The sequence below is a fragment of the Tupaia chinensis genome, unplaced genomic scaffold (assembly GCF_000334495.1).
Source record: "Tupaia chinensis unplaced genomic scaffold, TupChi_1.0 Scaffold000534_1, whole genome shotgun sequence".
NCBI lineage: Eukaryota > Metazoa > Chordata > Mammalia > Scandentia > Tupaiidae > Tupaia > Tupaia belangeri.
Genome location: NW_006160047.1, coordinates 549,617 through 569,227, shown reverse-complemented (window position 1 = coordinate 569,227; position 19,611 = coordinate 549,617). Strand labels below are relative to the sequence as shown.

At 37.1% G+C, this 19,611-nt stretch overlaps 1 long non-coding RNA gene across 1 annotated transcript in view; it reads right to left on the bottom strand.

The window, feature by feature from the left end:
* The window catches only part of LOC114009441 (uncharacterized), a 61,810-nt gene that overhangs the window by 31,465 nt on the left and 10,734 nt on the right, over positions 1-19,611 (bottom strand). The gene's annotated exons all lie outside the window — the stretch shown is intronic.

Below are 19,611 nucleotides of genomic sequence, written 5' to 3'. Positions count from 1 at the left end.
GTGCTGGCCAGAGAGACAGAAAGTGAGTAACCACCCCCCAGGGTGGATGGCCACACTACAGTCCCTTCTCGTCCATTCTCCTCTTGGGATTTTGAGCATGCACACACATGCGCCTGGAATGTTTGAAGCCACTGGGTCCAGGACTCGAATCACAGCCAGTCATGTGGGAGTTCAGCGATGTAACCATTACACTGTCTGTTGGTCCCCCTTTCTCATTCTTAAGGACTGCATAACATGCTTTATCTGAATATATTTTGTTTTCTTCAACCGCTTTCTAACCAATGGGTATTCAGATTGCATCTAATTGATTTTTGTAAATTAAAAAAAAAGCTATAATTGGGCCTAGCTGGTAGACTGGTGGTTAAGGTGGCAGGATCCCACATGGCTGAACACACAGTTTGAATGCCAGCCCCCTGACTTGAGAAACATGCCAGGTGCATGAGCATGTATGCCTGAAATCTTGAAAAGAGGGAGAAAAGGAGAAGCAATTGTGGAGGGAGGGACCATGCTGCATAGTGGGGGCCGGTGCTGCCTTTTCCTCTCCCTCTCTCTCTGGTGAGCATGTGTGCCTTCTGGCAAATGTTTTGGGAAAAAAAGCCAAAATGTACCCTTTCACATATATCTTTGCACATTTCTGTGAGAATTTCTGTAGAAAAGATTTCCTAGAAAGAAAAATACTGAGTTTGCACACTTAGTTCTGATAGACTTTGTTAAATTTCCTTTGAAAAAAATGTACCAAATTCCTTTTATAACCAATAATGTAAGAGAGAACCTGTTTTCCTAAGCCTTGATCAAGATAGAGTTACCTACAAACATTTCGTTTTTTTTTCAAAGTGTGTCTATTTTGTACTTGCTTTAATTTGCATTTCTTTAATTATCAGAGTAGTTGAGCTCCTTTACAAATTCTTTCCCAGAGGACTTTTAGTTGTTGTTAAATAAAGAAAAAACACATAATCACTTGTGGTGGCTCATAACTACACACACACACACACACACTCATCTTTCCCACTCCTCTCAGACACACACACTTTATGGAATGCTCACAACCTAAAAGCCTTTTTTAGCTGTTGGATCTATTAGTGTCGATACCAACATAAAGCAAATTTAGTATATTTTAAGTGAGATGTTTCAGTATACTGGGTACTTTTTTCAGTATACTGGTACTTTTTTTTACTTTGATATACAACTAAAAAAAGTTTAAAAGGAATATTAATTGAGCTGAATTTTCAATGTAAAATAACTCTGGAAGAATAAGTGTTTCCTGTATACCTCGTTTTTCCAGCAACATGGTTGAATAGACAGCTGGAGCGGTGGGGGGAAAGAGCAGGGGATACGTGACTGAGGAGGGTGGGGGGCAGAGGACTTCGTTTTGCTAGTGTCCCTCCAAAGCTTAGCGCAGCACCTGAGTGTATGTTTCAAGACAAACAGGCCGAGTGTATGCACAAACAGTTGCAAACGCTAAACATGCAAGTAAAATGATTAAGATGCAGGAAACATCTTGAACATTTTCTTATTATTTTGTTAGGATGATAGAGTATGTGTGCATGAGCATCCGAATGAGACAGAAAGAAAGCACTTAGGCAGGGCCCGTTTATACTTTCCCCAGCCCTCCAGCTTCTCAGGATCTCAAGGGCCTGTGGACATGCCTCTGATAGGTTTTCAGGCCAACCCAGGGATCCAAACCTATGGCTGGCCATGCAGTTTTCAGCACTGCAGTCAAATACACTTTGGACTATGCCACTTGGGTTGGGCCAAACATTTTCTGTGGTAAGTAGAAATATTCCTTCATGTTAGCTGCATTCCTATAGAAACACTCACATTTTATAACTGTCAGGCTAACAGGATGGGGTCTCCCTATGCACTTAATAAAAATCTTCTATATTTCCCATTTCTCTTAGTAATTTCATGTTCTGAAGATAAGACCAATTATGTCAATCCAATTTTCTCTTTAGTTTTCACTGTTTATTTTTGGCACACTTTTAGATCAAGCAATAGCAATGGAGCCTTTCAATGCTGCTTTGTCTTTGAACAAATTCATTTCCTAGTCTGTGTCCCTTTATTTGCCTTTTCTTTTCCTTTCTTTCTTTTTTTTTTTTTTTTGTTCGTTTTGTTTTGTTTTGTTGGTACTTCATGACTTGCCCTCAATGTTAATATATAAATGTCCATTTTTTGGTTGTTTAATTGCCAGAGGGTGTGTGCACTTGCCAGGGAGAGACATAGAGACAAAGACAAAGAAAGAAAGCATCCATGGGATGGTGGGATATGGTCATGCTGCATTCTCTTCACCATTTCTCCAACCTGTTGGGATTTGGGGTATGCATGTCCATAAACCTGACATCTTTTTCAACCCACTGGGGCTGTTATTCAAGTTATGGTTGACCAAATCATGTGGGATCTGGCTCCTTTAACCACTAGATTAAGGACTGGCCCTTGAAATCAATGTTAAATTTGCATTTTAAAAGCAAATATCCAGGGTTGGCAGGTGGTATGGTCATTAAAGGTGCTGGATTCCCACATAGCTGACTGCGGTTCGAGTCCTGGACCTGGTAGCTTACTTTCTCGCTTTCCCTTTCTCTCTCTCTGGTCAAATTAAATAATAATAATAATAATAAGAAGAAAAGGAATTAAATAAATAAGTTATTCTTTAAAATGATAAAGTAAATTTCATAGACAGTGGCATGTAACTGAAAATAAGTGATTTTTATCTCAGGCATATGTGGGTCACCAGGCATGTAATATGCCTACCAAGTGTTTGGCTCCTAACAGCTAGTCCTGTTGTAGGTTAGTTCTTACTTTTTGGCCATGCAGATTATTAATTTTTAAAAACTCAAATAGCGACAGTATTCTCAATAATAATGAGATATTAAAAAATCCCTTATTTTCAATCTGAGTGATTATTTTATTTTAATCAAGCAAAGTAGAACAAAACCTGCATTCTAGTTAAGGATGCTGATTTGATTTGGTGTGAGAGTTGAGGGATTGCTGATTAGTGGTGAACAAGAGAGTAAACTCCACTTGGAAAATGTCATATACTAATGATTATATAATGTATATCATGCTATGTTTAAACTTACTTAGAACCTTGAAGTACTGAAGGGTGCAGTTAGGCCAGTACTTGGAAAAAAATCTATAAGACACTTCCATGTCAATTAGTAGTAAAACATTAGGATAAACATTAAGAGAGGAAAACTAAAATATTTTTGGAGAAAGAAATTGTAAACAACAAAGATTAGCAAAAATCAGGCTTCTCCTTCATGGATTTTGGGTATGCATGCACATGTACCCAGCATGATTTTCAAGCCACCGTGTCTGAGACTCAAGCCCTGGTCAGCCATGTAGAAGTCCAGCATCTTAACTACTATGCTATCTATGGTCCCTTTCTGTGCTTTTTAAGATTAGGATTACCAATTTGGTAGATAAAAGAAGAGGAATGGGATTATAGAGAAGGACTTTAGGAAAAAATATTTGATGCAACAATCGTTATTTGTTTTAATTCTTAGGTCATAAGCTCATCATTGGAGTGCTGTGAAAAATAATTTACCTCAACACATGAAGTTTAATCTCAGGAGAGGAACCACGCTATGGTAGTATAAAATCTATACATAGAGAAAAGAAAATCAACAAGAGAGAACTTTGAAATGATTATAGGAAATGGAATTAAAATATTAGTTTATTTTGGTTCAAGAATCTTGAAATTCATGCATAATTTTTTCATAATACACATTTCCATGAACTTTTAAAAGACTTTTCACCTATTAAAAAGAAATAATATGCTTATGACAAAAGGTGCTAAAAAATAGAAAATTTCTATAGACATTCATTATAAAACACTAAAGGAACAGGAGACTATTTCTTGAACATGACAGAGTATCTAGTTTAAAACAACAGTTAAGGATCAGGGAGTAGGATAATGGTTAAAGTGGCTGGATCTCACATGGCCTATTAGACAGCCTGGCGGGTATGCATGGGTGCCCAAAATCCTGAAAGGAGAATGGAGGAGAAGGCATTGTGGTGTGGCTATTCCCCCTGGAGGTTGATTTCTCAGTTAAAAAAAAAAGTAACAAAAAATTTTAAAACACTTAAAAATAAAAGAATAACAGTCGATATTTATTTAATGGTATAAAACTAGAAAAAAAGTCAGAATTCCTGACTACCACCTTTATTTTTTACTATTATTTAGAGATTTCTGATAAACCAATGTAACATAAAAATAAATATAGGACATAAATCTTGGGCAAAGTTGTAATCCCCAAAGAGTTATATAAAATGAAAGAGTATGAATATGACTACAAAATGTAATTGTATTTAATATACATAAGAAATATAATTTTAAAAAGAAATCCTAGTCAGAAATAATCTTTAAAAGAAGTCTCAAAATCATATATAAAGGAAATTGTAACCTACATAAGTAACACATCTAAAGAAAATTTAAAACTTTACTGATATTTATAGCTAAGATATAGTTCTGAAACATGATCCTAGAGTATAATTATGAGAGAAAATTTATCCCCTTTTTATTTATGCCTCATGTAATTTTTACATTGATGTATGTTATTTCATGTATCTGAAATAAAATAGGATTTTGATTAAAAAATCAAAGACTTTTTTCCTAGCCTTCTTTTTCTTTCTTTCTTTTTTTTTTTTTGACAAGAGGGGTTGTGTGCTCACAGAAGAGAGGAAAATGAAAAAACACCCCCCCCATGGGGAATGACACAATCCCTTCTCCATTTTCCATCCTTTTAGAATTTTGGACATGCATGCACACATGCATAGCATATTTTTCAAGCTACTGGGTCCAAGACTCCAACCATGTGGTCAGCCATGTGAGATCCAGCCATCTCAACCATAGGTTATGACAGGACCTCTAATGTTCATTTTGAAAGAAATAATTAGGCAATATCACTAAAGTAAATTTGAAATTATTATCACCATTACCAATAAACACATTATAAACTTAAAATATGTAAATCTATGGTTTTGATATAAAAAATAGATAGCTATGTGGAAAGGAATAAACAGTCCAGTAATAGATGTTATTAGCTGTACTTAAATCATGTATGTTAAAGTCATTGCAAATCAATAAAATAGGGAGGAAAAGACTCAGTCAAAAATGGGATTGGATAAATAGTTTCCAATTTGGAAGAAATCCATGTATTCCGTCATCTCATATTGTATTCTGAAATAAGTTCCAGATGGATTAAAATGTTAAAATGAAAATATCAAACCATAGTTAAACTGGAAAAATAGAAGGAAGTAAGTAAGTTAGATTTTTGGTAAAAAGATGACTGTGAATTTACCAATGATTAGAAAGTAGTAATAAAAATGCCAATACACACACTTTTAAAAAAAATTTTAAATTTCTTTCTTTCTTTCTTTCTTTTCTTTTTTTCTTTTCTTTTTTTTTTTTTTTTTGAAGTTGACCGGAAAGAGACAGAGAGAAGGAAAGCAAGCTGCCAGGTCTGGGACTCACAAACAATGGTCAGCCATGTGGGAGTCCAACCATCTTAACCACCATGCCACCTGCCAGCCCCAAATTTCTTTCTTTTTTTAAAAAGAATTTTTTATTTTATTTTATTTTACCAGAGAGGGACAGAGTGAGAGCGAGAAAGAGAAAGAAGGGAAGTAAGAAAGTAAGCCACCAGGTCTGGGACACAAACCGCGGTCCACCATGTGGAAGTCCAGTGCCCTTAACCACCACGCCGCCTGCCAGCCCCTTAATTACTTTCTTCACAATAAGCATGTGAGAGAGTGAGACAGGCACCCTCAGCAGGTCATTACACAGTCTCTTTCCCCTAGACCATCAGGTAGTCAGGGTCTCGGGCACATGGTGTGCCTGGCATATTTCAGGCTAAGTGGGATCTGAATCAGAGGTCACTCATATGGCTTCCACAGCCACAGTATGTCACATTGCCTGCTGCCTGTGTAACCATGCGTGGATCAAACTGGTTTATGAAGATGTTAAAAAAAATTCCTATTTCAAAAAGAATCCCACTCTAAATTTGATGAAGTGTTAATAGCTTTGTAATTAAAAAAATGAAGCCCATACACATTCATAAGTAGGAGGTATAAGACATGAACAGACAATTCACAAAAGAGGAAATACAACTAGTAAACAAACATATGGGAAAACATTCACCTCATTAGTAGTCAAGCAAATGCAAATTAAACTTCAATTGGAAAAATTAAGTTTGTAGCTCAGGCTTCAGAAAGAAGAAAGGAGCAGAGGCTGTTTGAATTTTAGGATTTCTGTGTGTTAGGGAAAGTGTGAGATGTGAGTTCACAAGAGAAAGTCATAATGATGGAATGTATATAAAAATAATAATTAAAAAAAGAGAGAAAGCCAGTTACACTGACATGCTGTGTTCTCTTTGCTCTCATGCAGTAGTCCTGGGCTCAGGTGTTTGGGCGTGGGGCAGAGGAGGAGGAGCTTAGATGAAGAGGAAATCTGTAAGCATGATATAGTTCCTTCAGAGAAGTTGAAATGTTAACACAACTAAAATAGTTATTAACAATATGACAATATTGTAGCTTTTAATGGTTATATCAGCAAAAACGAAAACAATAAAAATAGGGGTAATATCCATCATAGGATGTGAACCTGAAATTTTGTTATTATTTATAGCATCATTTATAACTTTGCATTATTGTATGTTAACTACAAGTTACAGATGGTTGAAAGATTAGGGACTACCTTCAACCATTGAAGGGCTTTGCAAGAAGGGCTTTACATAGATTCTCTTAGTTCTCACAGTGAGATCTATGTTGTCGTACTTTCATTTTCACATAAGGGAGAACTGAGTCTCAAGGAGGTTATAATGCTATTAAACAACAGAGCTCTCTATAAGGAAACTTGAAAAAGTTTATGGAGAAATGAAATTAAAATACAAGTTAATTTAGATGCAAACTTTTTTTAAATTTGTGCATAATTTTTTCATAAACACACTTTTGCCTCAACTCTATTTTTAAAATTTTTAATATTTTTTTTAGATTTTGCTATAGGGCACATGTATACCCTGGAGAGAGACACACAGAGAGAAATACAGACAGGGAAAGTGAGAAATCACCTCTAGGAGGGATGGCCATGCCAATTTGTTTTCCAGTCTCCTCTCAGGCATAGTTTCAAGTCACCAAGTCTGGAACTTGAAAAGTGCAGCCATCCAAGAGGGATCTAGCACCTTAACCTCCATACCACCTGCCAGCCCCAGGGCATTACATTTTAGAGATACGTTTTTGTTTGTTTGTTAGGTTTGATTTTGCTAAAGGCTGGTGCACTTACCAGAGACAGAGAGAGAGAGAGAGAGAGGGAGAGGGAGGAGAAAGCACCTCCCAGGAATGATTATGTTGCAATCCCTTCTTCTTAATTTCTCCATCCCTGTTGGGATTTGGGGCAGGCACATACACGTGTTGGATGTGTTTTCTAAGCTGCCAGGACCAGGATTCAAACCATGGTCAGCCGTATGGGATTTGCCTCTCTTAACCACTAGGCCATGGTTAGTGGCCCAAGTAAGATATTTTTAAACTGTAGAACAATTCTCAGACAAGCATATTCACACATATTATCCAATCTTAAATTTGCCATACCAGCAGAAAGTCTAACAACCAAACTGAACTTAGGTTGGTGACACATGTGATTTTGTCCCTTCAAGAATTTCAGATCTAGTTTAAGCCTCCATGAATCTGAAGATTTTTAAAGCTAAACAGTTTCAGAGGTAATACCCTTCTTGCCTTCTTAGTAAGAGTATTTGCCAAACTACAGCTAGCCAATATCTGGCTATGATTTTACCAAAACTATTAGGTCACTGGGAAAGTCATTGCACATTTTTGCATAGAAAAACATGGCATGACTTTTCCAGTGACCTAATAGTTCTAATTCAAGATTTTGCTAATTTTGATACTGAAATAGCTGGAGAATGAGGAAGGAAACACGGTCATGATAGTACCATTTACTAAGCATGTTTTAAATACTAGCAAGTATGTGTTAGTCAGTAAGGTATTTGGGAAACATTACAGTATCTGGGTTGCCTCCACAGAGCAGATTAGAAACATTCCCAAAATACCAGGCCACTAGGCATTGTTCCCTGGTTGGTGGCACTGTGCTGTTCCCATCTCAGCCCTGGAAACATGTAAGAAGTAAAAGTTACCCTACAGGCAACAGAGAAAATGCCTAATGGTTCTTTGGAACAGACTGGCAATAACTACTATGTGTAGCACTGGGCCTCACGATTTCGAACTGAACAAAGTGAGATTTTTAAAAGTTTTTAATTAATTAGTGAAGAAAGGTTACAGAATTCTTTATCATTCAGCCTAGAAAAGGAAGAGAGAACAGGACCAACACCAGGAGTGGCAGGGGCCAGTCCACCCGAGGGGAGACTGGCATTTATTGCCATCTTGCTAATGATGCTGTAGTTGTATTAAAGAATGAATTAATTTATTTTATCGAATATGGTTATGTATAGGACCCAATGTGAGTTTCTTTGTTCTAATTAACAGAATGTCAAAGGATGTATTCCTACTTTTAAAAATAGCATTAAGGATTGCATTTTGAAAAAAAAAATCATTAAGTCCAAGTGATGAACCAGAACTGAATTTATCCCAGAGGCCACCACTATATTATAGTATATGAATCTAATGCAAGGCTCCACGGAAGGGGGTCCAAAAATTCCATTTACTGAGGGACTACTTTTAAACATAGTCAAGGAACCATCCAAGGTAAAATGTTGGTAAAAAACATAAAAATTATTCCAGATACTGATGATCCTTGCAATACTGCACTGTAAAATCTCCTAATCCTGGAACTAGTACTAAAATGTGAGAAGCTCAAAAGGTAGTCATCTTTCTAATGTGCTGTTTTCATTTGTATAAACGCTTTTGAAACACAAATGTTTGGTTGACATTTCTTGCTATAGTTATCTCCAGTAATAGCATCTTGATTGATAAAATTCTTCTTACATATACACATATATTGCTATAAGCAAGCAAATTCTTGCTACTGTTTGTCATCTTGAATACCTTTGAATAAAATTCAAGGCTGTTTATAATTTGGCCTTTCTTTACTGCACTGCTCCATCTTCTATCTTTTGAGTGGCAAATCTAATTATTTTATCCTATCAAACACATGCTTATCTTTTAATTTTGAGCTTTAATGATACCTCCTCTATGAAGATTTCCTGACTTCCTAACCCAGACTTAAGTAGTCAATATGGCTACTGTTGCACTTTGTATAGACTTATTAACACGGATGTGGGGGTGCCTACTAGTGGCACAGCAGTAACACCATGATCTGTGAGACTGACCTACATGGGAAAGCTCTGGGTTTGTGTTGGAGCCCTCCTTGAATATGTCAGGTTCATGTATGCCTGTGTTCTGGGGATGACTAAAGCTAGGGATGGATGGTAGTGTTAAGACCTTGTTGGGGGTGCTATCTTTCTGTCTGTCCTTTTGCTCATGAAAAATAAAAAAGAAGTAAATAAATTTTTTAAAAAGATGCAAATTAGGGATCAGCAGTTAGTGTAATGGCTATGTTGCTGAACTCCCATGTAGTCGACCGCAGTTCGAGTCCCAGACCCAGTGACTTAAACCCACGCTGGGCGCATATGTGTGCATGTCCAAGATCCCGAGAGGAGAATGGAGGAGAAGGGATTGTGGTGTGGCCATCCCCCTGGAGGGTGATTTCTCGCTTTTCTGTTTCTCTGTCTTTCTGGTGAGCACATGCGCCCTATAGGAAAAAACAAAACAAAACAAAACAAAAAACAAAAAACCTCTCCAACAACAACAACAAAAATAGATAAAAACTGTATCTGCTCACAGGTATTTGCATGTACTCACTGACTGTGAGTATTCACTCCTGTTCTTAGGTAAGTGCCAAGTAGGAAAAGGAAGAATATCCTAGACTCAAGAAGTCAAGAGTTGAAAAACAGCTCTTCATGTCTTTAGTTCTTTCTCATGTCATCTTCCTGGATAAGGCCATTGAAATGAGTACCAAGTAATTTCAGGACATGCCTGAAATATTAGGTCATTAGAAAGTTATGATGTATTTTCCTATGTTTTTCTATGCAAAAATGCATCAGGACTTTCCCAATAACCCAAGAGTTGTGCTGGAATTCTCAGTAAGTTCCAGGATCCTAATTGATCCTGACAGATATGTACGCCACAGCAGACAACAGCATGGGTATAAAAGCCATAGTGGACACTTGTGACCATAGCCTACACTTACATATGTTTGAACTGCATGCCAGGACTGTCAGAATTACCAGGGGATTAGCTGGACAGATATGACCTAGTTATTTCATTAGTTTCTTGCCAAGGAATAAATATTTCATAAGAATAAATATTTTTACCCCATTCACTGTGTTATGTTAGGACTTAGTTTTATGTTTTAATAAGTATTTTTTAAGTAAATAACTGTATAAAAGGGTGAGATATATATATATAGACATATAGATATAGGTAGATATGTAAGATCAAAATGTCTACCTATAAAAATATCCACTACTGGAAATCATCTCCCAGGTGGACATGTTATTTATCTAGGTTATTATTAATCTATCTAGTTTTATGGATATCTAACATCATTTTCTATGTTATACAAGAGAAGTAAGACCATTTAGTGGTCCTAGATAATGTTATGATTATTATATTTCACTGATGTATCCTTTAAGTAACATAGTAAGGAAGAAGTGCTGCTAGTCAGCCTTTGTTTTTGATATATCCATGGGAGTCTTGTGATTGCTGATTACCTTTCTAAGTTTCCATGAGCCATCTTGTTAGTAATATGTTCTGAATATTGCCCGGGATTTATGTGGAGATCACTTGTGAACCACTGAGGAAATTGAAGATTGAATTAAATTTTTTTTTTCTTCTATAGGGCACGTGTGCTTGCAGGAGAGACAGAGAGAGAGAAAACAAGAAATCACCCCTCGGGAGGATGGTCACACTGCAGTATCTTCTCCTCCATTTTCCTCCTGGGATCTTGGACATGCATATACAAGTGCCTGCCATTAGTTTCAAGCTGCAGGGTCTGAGACTTGAACCGTGGTTGACTCCATGGGAGTCCAGTGATATAACCATTACACCCTCTGCTGGCCCAAAAGATTAAGATATTTGACATTTATGGCTTTGTCCCCAGGATCATTTTAGGGTTTTACAAAGATCAATATTTTAAAAAGTGGGATCAGGAGCTATTGTTCCCATGTTGGAGGAATAAACCAGGTATGATCATTCATTCATTTATTTAATACTTTCAACATTTATTGAACACTTTCTAAAATATTCTGTACAGAGATAAGACTTGGTTATCCCCAAATAAGTATTTATAGGTACAACATAGGACAATGGTTCTCCAACTATGATCTCTAAATTAGCAGCATCAGCATCACCATGACACATGTTGCAAGGGGAATTTAGGGGCTACACTCAGACATACTGAGTTGAGACGTTCTCTCTCTCTCTGTCTCTGCTCAAATTAAAAAGTAATAATAGTGAATGGAATTAAATAAATGAATATTAAAAAAAGAAAATTGTCTTTCGTGAAACTTCAAAGGATAGACACAATACATTTTTTCATCACTAATATCAATGAGTCTGTTATACTTAGTAAAATTTAATTCTTTTAGTATCTCCAAAATAAAAATGTATTCTATACAAGTGAAAATTTTTTAAAGCACAGGAGGCCAAATCATATTTAAAGAGGGAAGAGATGGTTTTAAGTGCCATAGAGTATTTTTAAATGGATTCAAGTTGTTGAAAATTTCATGTTTCAGCTCTAAGCATTCTGATGGTAGGATAAATTGTAATTAACTTCAGACCTTCATACACCAGTATGTATATATATATATTTTTTTTTTGAGAGGAGTCTTCTGAGAATTAAACACAGATATCATTAGAATATTTAGTTGTTAAAACAATGTTGTGAATTCAATAATTTTCATGTAGAAACAACACTTATTTCAGCTTCTTTGGTATATAATATGGTTGTAATGAATCAGCTTGGTTAGAATTTTGTCGTAGGTAAAACAAACAAAAATAGGAGCAGCCTGTGGCATGAAAGACTACGCATTTTGAATTCTGGACCTGGTAGCCTGAAAAACCCTGGGTGCATGTGCATTTGTGCCCAAAATCCCAAGAGAAGAATGGCAGAAAAGGGATTGCACTGTGGCCATCCCCTTTGGCTGGTGCTTTCTCACTGCCCCCAACCCCTATCCCATTATCTAGTGAGCACATGCACCATATAGCCAAAAAACTCAAATCAAACAAAACCCAAACAAGAACTGAATCTTAAATAAAATTAGAATTATTTTCTGTTAACAACAAGCACTGTACTATTTTACCAAAGGGAAAAAAAAAATCCCTCCAGCAATGATTTAATACTTCTGGATTTTATAAAGTTTTATATCTTTTCTTTAAAATTTTGGGTTAATGCCAAAGTTCAGTTTCTACTCTACCAGTTGCATTTCATAAAAAAGGTAAAAATCAATTAAAGTCATATATTCTAGAAGAGCACCTCAATGTATGGAAACATTATTAAGTTAAAGCCTTTTTTTGTTTTTTCTGGCAGTTCTCTTCCAAATTGTGTCCAAACCACTTTGTTTCACTGCAGAATAAAGGAAGCTGTGTGTTTTCTTTTCTTGGCAGGTGAAGGTAGAACTAATACGGGGAGGAACTTCTTTGGTAGGGTACGGGGCGCTCCGGAAACTGGCTAACTGATGACATCACCCTGTAAGGAAGAAACTCTCAAGGCTGTTCCATTGGCTTTGGAAATCAGTACAAGCTGCTATGCCCTTTGTAATACCTTAGTTCCGAAAAGTGACAATGAAAAAGATAAATAAATAAAAATACCTAATCCCAATACCAAATATAGCCTAGTGCTGCCTGTGAGATTATAAGTGCTTCATGAAATTAATGCTCCAGCTCAGTGATGCCTTGGTTTATGTAACATGTTTTTCTGCCATGGCTTCTTTGAGCCAAAGTTTTTTATTTTTTTTTTTTTGTTCATAGGAAATATAAATTGATTTAGTCTAGCTTTCCCTGGTGCATGGAAAAAAAAAAAGTATACATAGCCTTTCAAATGAGCCAATCATTGCAGAATAAGGTCATCCATTCAGCTTAAAGCAGGATTGCTTTCAGAAGCAGAACAATAGACTCGTATAGGGAGGCATGCATTTTGGCAGAAGTAGACTATATCTGAATGCTTTGTGCAAAATCCTTAACTCTAACTCAAACAAAAACAACCCTGAAAATGTCATATTATGCTAAGTGGCTACTAGTCTCAGGTAAGTGTGTATACAAAAGCACACGTAGTCTTTTATTTTAATTTCAGATTCATTTAGTGGTGGAAGAATAAGCATAACTTTCTATCACTAAAAATTAGTTGTTACTTGTCAAAAATGTGTAGCAATAAATACATTGTAACATTGCTTGAAGGATAAAATACATTTTAAAAATCTGCCAATAAGTAAAACATAAACTATAACTAAATTATGAATACATGAATCAGTATCTTTATATTTTTTAAAGAATTATTCATTTAAATTTATTCATTATTATAATTTTATTTTTTTTTCACTTTTTTTTGTTTGTTTGTTTGAGAGGTTTTTCACTATAGGGCGCGTGCGCTCGCCAGACAGACAGAGAGAGACAGAAAGACAGAAAGCGAGAAATCACCCCCAGAGGGGATGGCCATGCCGCAATCCCTTCTCCTTCATTCTCCTCTCGGGATCTTGGGCACACACGCACACGTGCCCGGCGTGGGTTTTAAGTCGCCGGGTCCAGGATGCAAACCGCAGTCGACTACGTGGGAGTCCAGTGACATAGCCATTACACTAACTGCTGGTTCCCAATTATAATTATTTTTAAAAAATCATTTATTTTAATTTTATTTATTCATTCATTCATTTATTCATTTATTTTGAGAGAGAGACAGACACCCGAGAGAGAGAGAGGGAAAGTGAGAAAGCATGCTACCAGGTCCAGGACTCGAACCATGTTCATGTGGGAGTGTCCCTGCTGGCCTCTATTATGATTATTTTTAAAATTTGCTACAGGCTACACATGCTCACTAGAGAGAGACAGAGAGAGAGAGATAAAGAGAGAGAGATAGAAAGTCAGAATAAAAGCCACAAGGCTTGGAACTCGAACCATGATGGAGTCCAACACCTTAATCACCATGCCACCTGCCAGGCCCAGTATCTTTATAATAATGCTTATTATAAATATTTGAGGAATTTTCTTAGTATTTTTTCAAGGAGGAAAAGTACATGTGATAGGATGGTGGTATGTGAAAATTGGTGTGGTGAGGTTAGGACACAGAGGTAGTGGGACATCCGCCAGAAGCGTCAAATTATAATGCAAAATGTGAAGAAGACACCTTAAAGGCAGATATTGAGATTATTAGGAATTGCTGGTAATGGATTTTTTTTTTTTTTTTTTTTTGCCATTTATGGGCTGTGGGCTTTATATATTTTTTAAATTTCTATTCTTTAAAGAATTATTTTATTTATTTATTTTAATTTGGCCAGGGGCAGGGGGAGAGAGAGAGAAAGTGAGATAGCAAACCTCCTGGTCCAGGACTCAAACCACAGTAGGCCATGTAGGAGTCCAGTGCCTTTAACCACCATGCCACCTGCTGGCCCCCTTGGCTTTACCCTATACAAGGCAGAGATTTATTTCAAGATGTTAAACAATGGGAGCAAAATGGTGGCATACCAAAAAGCACAGTGCTCTGCAAGTTTGGCCCACATGAGTTTGCATCCAGAGACTTCCTTTAGCTCTCCAGGTATATCTGTGCCCATATCTAGGGCTGGCTAAGGCTGGTAGTGGATTGTGGCTCAAGACCTTATTAGGGGGTACTATCTCCACCTTTATGACTCTTTTCCTCATAGAAGGTTTAAATAACTTTATAAAAAAATTCTTAAACAATGGATTGATCAATAGGTCTTTCTATGTATTCAGATCAACTTACTCCAGCAGATGTGTGGTAAATAGGGAGGACTGAGACAAGGAGAAATGTGGAAGCCCTACTGAGGAAGTGGCTAATGGAGGTAGAGATAGCTAGCTTTTCTTTCTTTTTCTTTTCTTAAGAGAGATTTTTGCTATAGGGCACATGTGCTCACCAGAGAGACAGAGACAGACTGAGGGAAAGTGAGAAATCACCCCCAAAGGGAGATGGCCATGCTTCAATCCCTTTTTCTCCATTCTCTTCTTAGGATTTTGGGCACACATGCACTTGTGCCTGGCATGAGTTCTAAGCCACCAGGTCCAGAACTTGAACCACATTTGACTAATTGGAGTCCAGGGATGTAATCATTATGCCATCTGCTGGTCTAGACAGCTAACTTTTCTCAGAGATATTACAGAGACAAACTGACAAGATTTGGTAAATTATTAGTTAAGAGGAAAGGAAAGGCCAGTTGAGATGGACTGCCCTTGTTACAAGCTTTCCAAGTATATGAATTGGTGATACTTACCAAGATAAGAACCGTGTGAAGAAGACAGGGTTAGCAGGAAAGCTGCTGGACGATTTCGTGTAACTGTAGTATATCCAGGTGGAATATTTTGTAACCAGTTGGCTATATGGGCCTTGAACTTGGGAGAAAGTTTATGGTAGTAGAATTTATAAAACATTAAATGTTGAAAGGGTTGTTAAGCTCATCTCAGGAAAGTATATTGCTTAAAGAGCATAGAGCTTGTGATAGACCATTGAAGATACAACAGGGGTACATAGGGGAAGAAGAGAGAGAAATGATCAGAAAAAGCTGAAGAATGAAAAGACCTTCATATAATGGAGTTCAACAGTTGGGAGACTTTCAAGAATCATAGATTTGAAAAGAAATAATTAAAATTCATTGCAGAGTTTAAAGAGATACGTAAGGCTCATCTTGAAAAATGGAGGCATTTCATATTATTTTACATCAAAGGAAGATCAGTTGAATCTACAGTCCAAATGTGCAAGTTAGGTTAATACAAAATATTTCTGCACTAAACCAGAGGCTAGAGAGTTTAACAGATTAACAGAGACTATCTTTTTGGTGTATATTAAGAGTATGTGTCCCTAGGTCAGTGAAAGGCATAACAACAGCAACAGTAAAGCTAGAAAACTAGCTAAAGGTAGAAAGCCTAGCATCTGTATAAAATAAGTTCTGCATTTAATTTTACAATCTTTTGTTTTACTACTCTCTGGCGACCGTGGTTTTGTAGGGTTTCTGGCATGTTCCCATAAATATTTGTGCACTGAACCTGTTCCTTTGAATAAAAAGGGTTTTAAAAAAAGAACATATCTTGCCAAATTGGATTTACCATATCTTTTTCTAGAGCCTTAAGTATCATATCCAGGTGGTTTCCCTAGTAAAGAGCTCATGAAGATGATGGAGGTGCCTAATAACCCTTCCCTATACTATCCATTCTTAAACATTACTGCGGTAACCAGTGTAGTTATTATTCAAAAGCAGAAAAGGGGTAATTCCTGATAAAAGGGAGAGCTAATGCCTAAAGACTTTTATAAATATTTTACAAAAGAAGATGTACGAATGTCTGTTTAGAAACAACAGCTTGTCCCTAATGTCTATCTTAGCAAAAGAAAGGAAATCCACTGACATGGTAGAGAATAGAAAGAAATCAATATTCTTTTTTTTTAAAAAAAAACTTTTAGACTTTATTTTAACCTCATTGTAATAATATAAGGGAAATCCTAGATTTGATGTAGTAAACATTTTACATTTGACACTAAAGTAAGTTAGGATGAAAAGAATTATCTTAGATCACCCAGATGCTTTGCTTCCTTTTACTGAGTAGATAACCTGTGTTAACCAGTGTTAACACATTAACTTAGCAAAATACACCCAAAGGAGAACACAGTACAAAGAAAGTTTAAGTCAAAGCTTCACCAATTCCTACAGTATTAGTATTGTGTCTCAAATTTCAAAACTAACTTTTAACCTAAAAGATCTTAAGTGAAAATATAAACTAGAATGAACAAATATGAGATATGTTTCTCTTTGAATTGGGGATCTATCACCTTTGAGTTTTCCAAGAGAGTCTATCTCCCCAAGGAGTTCACTGGGCTGTGGTATAACAGACTCACAGTTAACTTATTCAAACTACTTTAACTCAGAAAACATCACTCGGAATCTACTACTAAAATTTTAGTTGAGAAAAGCTGAAAATAGTTTTAGTTCACTCCATATCACATTCTAGAAGAAAACTTTGTATGAGAAAATACTGAAGAAGTAATCTTTTAATCCAGATTTCACAAATTCATGGTGCAAAATTGGGGCCCACAGCTTCTTCTAGATTTATAAATATTGTCACTGCTTGTTGGTTGCCTCTGAGAATTTGATTCAGACAACTCTCATGTTCCTACTGTTCTGACCGTTGTAGCTGGCCCCATAGCAGTCACTCACTGACTAGCTCTCTAGGCCACTATAAGTGGCCTGGGGTGCCAATACCCCCATGCCTTGCATAACCTGGCTGCTATGTGCCCTGTCACTGGCCCACATGATCAAATTCAAGAAGTAACTCTATGTATCTGAGCTGTATGTTGACCCTATCTTTTGACATGGCTGCCACAGCTTCTTCCTGGATGGCAAACTTGACATCAAAAGCAGAAAAGGGGTAATTCCTGATAAAAGGGAGAGCTAATGCCTAAAGACTTTTATAAATATTGTACAAAGGAAGGTGTACGAATGTATGTTTAGAAACAACAAATTATCCCTAATGTCTATCTTAGCAAAAGAGAGGAAATCCACTGACATGGTAGAGAATGAAAAAAAAATCAACATTCTTTTTTTTTTTTTTAATAAACCTTTAGACTTTATTTTAATCTCATTGTAATAATATAAGGAAAATCGTAGATTTGATGTAGTAAACGTTTTAAATTTGATTGCCTGTCACTCTTCCATCAAGGCCGATCTCAATATGGACTCTCACAGGGTTGAGTGGAGAGAAGTTGTCAATGTCTTTCTCCATGTCCTTGTATGGCAGTCCCCTCAGGTGGATGCAGTGACCGGTGTTGCTCTCTCGTTTGGCACGATTTCTAACCCTGAGAAGAACTGAACAATTTCTTCCTTTGTACATCCAAGTGGGAGTCCTCAAAGGTGCACGAAGCCATCATGGGCACTGTCAGTGCTGTTGGGACCATTGTGTTTCAACACCCAATCCATTTAGGCTCTCTGAGAGTTGAGCACTTCGATATACCAGTGTCCCATGCTTTCCATGTCTTTTTTCAGGGTCATTTTTACATTATCTTCTGATTCAAGTTCAACAAAAGCCTCTACCTGCCTTCTCTAGTGTAGATGACACGGACACTGTGGCCCTATCATGAATTGTACAGGTGGAGAAGAAATTCTGTACATCCTCAGTAGCGCAGGACTAAGGCAGGCCATGGAGCTTGACCACAAAACCTTCATCTCCCTTAGGGCCCAGCATCGTGGAAACTTGATAGGGACAGGTGTCAGAAAAGCCTACATCTGGCTTTTTGTGGTTTACAAAACATTAGAAGACATCTTCAGTGGGAGACAGTTCTGGTTAAAAAGTGAATTATTTAATTAACAGAGGAGAGTAGAGCTGATTTCTATTTTCATCAAGGGCTGTCTATGGTCAAAGGACCCAAATTCTACCCAAAGCTTTACAAATGCAGAGGCCTCTGGGGAAAGTCCAGGTGCATCTCATTCTCAACCTGAAATAAAAATTCACATGGCCAGGGGCAAATGCTCCCTGTGAGGTCAGAAACCCAGAGGCAAGAGTGCCTGTTTTGGCAAAAAGTATGGCTGAGGTCCGAGAGAGGGCGACGGCAATCTCTAGGCCTCCACCTAGTGACAGACGAAGCTTCCTCAGAAAGCACTATTCTTTTTTTTTTTTGGAGAGATTTTCACTGTATGGTGCGTGCGCTCACCAGACAGACAGAGACAGACATAGAGACAGAAAGTGAGAAATCACCCCCCAGGGGGGATGGTCACGCAGCAATCCCTTTTCCTCCATTCTCCTCTCGGGATCTTGGGCACGCACGCACACGCGCCCGGCGTGAGTTTTAAGCCACCGGGTCCAGGACACGAACCGCGGTCGACTACGTGGGAGTCCAGCGACATAGCCATTACGCTAACTGCTGGTTCCCAGAAAGCACTATTCTTTACTGTGGAGAGCCGCACCCTGGGCTAATAATATCGATATATATTATCGGCTACATTGATTCTTTAAAACAATTTTCTGAGGTATTTTTCCCCAGGTTCTGATGAAGTAATCAAATTTTGTGAAATCAGATAATGTGTTGAAAATGAGATCGCTAGTTAGTAATAGAGATGTCATTCAAAGTCAAATAACTCAATGTCAATGGTATTGTTTAACAGCCAACAGATTTCAACTAAAGTTGAACAAGTGCTAAAGTTGGAAATGGAAGTGAAATGGCAGTAAAATGTAGATGTCACTCCAGTCATGCCTTTCTAACCAATATTATTGGACATTCAATGTCATAAAGAGATTATCTTTTATGTCACAAGGCTGGAGTTTCTTCTTTTGGAAAAATTTGATTTCCTTTAGCTTTGACAGAAGGAATTAACATAACAGAGGTGAGGATAATAGTGATATGAACAGTGAGGGTGGCATTTATCACCTCTGTTTATTCCA